This window comes from Scomber japonicus, chromosome 4 (genome assembly GCF_027409825.1).
Source record: "Scomber japonicus isolate fScoJap1 chromosome 4, fScoJap1.pri, whole genome shotgun sequence".
Lineage (NCBI taxonomy): Eukaryota > Metazoa > Chordata > Actinopteri > Scombriformes > Scombridae > Scomber > Scomber japonicus.
This window is the reverse complement of record NC_070581.1, coordinates 33,443,734-33,446,233: the sequence shown is the minus strand read 5'-3', so window position 1 is coordinate 33,446,233 and position 2,500 is coordinate 33,443,734.

The following is a 2,500-nucleotide window of genomic DNA, read 5'->3' as shown; positions in this document are numbered from 1 at the left end:
TGTGTAAAGCAGCTGGATATATAAACATAAACTCACTGGTTGGTTCAGAGACCCAACGTGAAATATAATGTTGCTTAATCTCAGGATGATTTAAAGGACGACTGATGTTTATACTGTTTTATTCATTTCAACTTTACCTAAAATATGTTTTTTTATTTTCAGACAATTTCAGAACTTATTAACATGAGTTCACCTGACTTCAAAACTCACAACCAGTACTCACATCCTTCTGTAAAAGTACATAAACAAAAACATCATGTAAAATACTACATTCAAGTCCTCCATGAAAAATCCTCCTACAGTAAAAGTACTGCAGTATTATAGTGATGTAGTATGCAGTATTACAGTAAAAGTACTGCAGTATTATAGTGATGTAGTATGCAGTATTACAGTAAAAGTACTGCAGTATTATAGTGATGTAGTATGCAGTATTACAGTAAAAGTACTGCAGTATTATAGTGATGTAGTATGCAGTATTATAGTGATGTAGTATGCAGTATCACAGTAAAAGTACTGCAGTATTATAGTGATGTAGTATGCAGTATTATAGTGATGTAGTATGCAGTATTATAGTGATGTAGTATGCAGTATCGCAGTAAAAGTACTGCAGTATTATAGTGATGTAGTATGCAGTATTATAGTGATGTAGTATGCAGTATTACAGTAAAAGTACTGCAGTACTATGAGTGACATCGTTACTTTCTGCGGATCGATAGGAGTGATTGGCTCTCACAGCAGGTAACAGTCTGCGCATGCTCAGTGGTTGTGACGAGCAACCAGGGGGGACGCGGCGTTCACGGTCCCCTTGGAAATGTACCAGAGTAAAGTTTACAGGTTTTATCCACAAATGTATTTATTTATTTATGCATTTATTTCAGACTGATGTTAAAAATAAATAAATAAATACACAAATAAATAAAATAAATAAATAGATACACAATATTTCCCTCTGAGATGTGGAGGAATACTTTAAAGTTGTACTGTTTGAGTCATTATTCTTTAACTGAATAATTTATTATCTGTAAATCTGACTGTGATAAGAAAAACGTATTCCATAATTATATAACTTGCATAACTTTCACCACATTAATCTAGTGTCTAACTTATCTTTTATAATTATACTATTCAGAAATCAACAAAACTCTACTTCCCTGATGTCGTCTGCTACCTGGTTTCTGTGAGGGTTGTGTGGATTCCGACGCTCGGTGCGGGCCGTGAAGGCGGCAGCGCAGCAGAGGAGGAGCAGCGGTGAAGCTCGAGCGAAAATTAAAAAACAACTTTAATTCACTTTAATTGAGATATAAATAGAAGCGCGTGCAGAGCGGCGGTGAGACAGGCGGGCAGGTGGAGCACAGACAGCCGGGCAGGAGCACCGGAGGACGGGAGGAGGAGGACACAGAGCACCGCTGAAAGGTCCGGAGAGGAGAAAACATGTCTGTGTGTGTCTGCGTGTGTGTGTGTGTGTGTCTGCGTGTGTGTGTGTGTGTTTCTGTGTTTATCAGCAGATTCAATCAACATTAATCTTTATTAAAAGTAAAGTTTGTAGGATTACCTTTTAAAGAAACGCAATGCATAAACTCACACAGTAATAAACCTTCTCAGTCATCACATGTGATCATTAGAAGTGTTGTTAGTGTCTTCAGAGACTGAGATAAATGCCAGGGGCCAAGGGGGGAGGGGGGAATGGGGGCGTGTGGCCCCCTGGAAAAAATGTTGGTTTGTTGATGATTTAAATATGTGAGTTTTTAAAGCTGTGTTGTATAATAATGGCTTATTACAATATAAATAGATAATGACAAAGTATCTGTGGATGAGAAATATAAGAGATTCAGGTTAAAGCTGCAGTTATTATAGTTAACTAGAACTATAGCAGTGAAAAAATAATAGTTTACTTTAGTTACTGTGAATAAAAACTAATACTAAGACCTAAAACTTAAACTAGCAGTGAAACAATAAGTTAGTTAACTGAAATAAAAATAAAAAACAATGCAAAACTACCTCAGATCTACAGGAAGTTTGTTCCACAGATGAGGAGCAGAGGAACTAAATGCTGCCTCACGTTGTTTGGTTCTCGTTCTTGGGACACAACCAGAGGACCTGAGGGGCCTGGAGACTTCGTAGGGAACTAATAGATCTAGCATGTATTTTGGTCCAAGAACATTCAGCCATCAGATTTTAAAACCTATCGTTTGGCTCACAGGAAGCTGGTGTCGTGATGTGAGGACTCCGACATCAACGTGTTGGTCGTCCAGCGAGTCGTCTGTCTCTGGTTGTCTCACCCTAACCCAGACTGAACATGAACCAGGAAGACACCACGGCCACTCACTGCAGGACTCGCTGTTATTGGCCGCTGTAGCCGAAGGGGGCGGAGATGGAAGTGATGCAATTGGATGACCTGTCTCTGGGGGCGGGGCTTATCGTGCAAGGTGAGATGACCGAGTGAAGATCAGACAGTGTTTCCTGTGTAAGACGTCAGATAGACACAATACAGAAATAACTA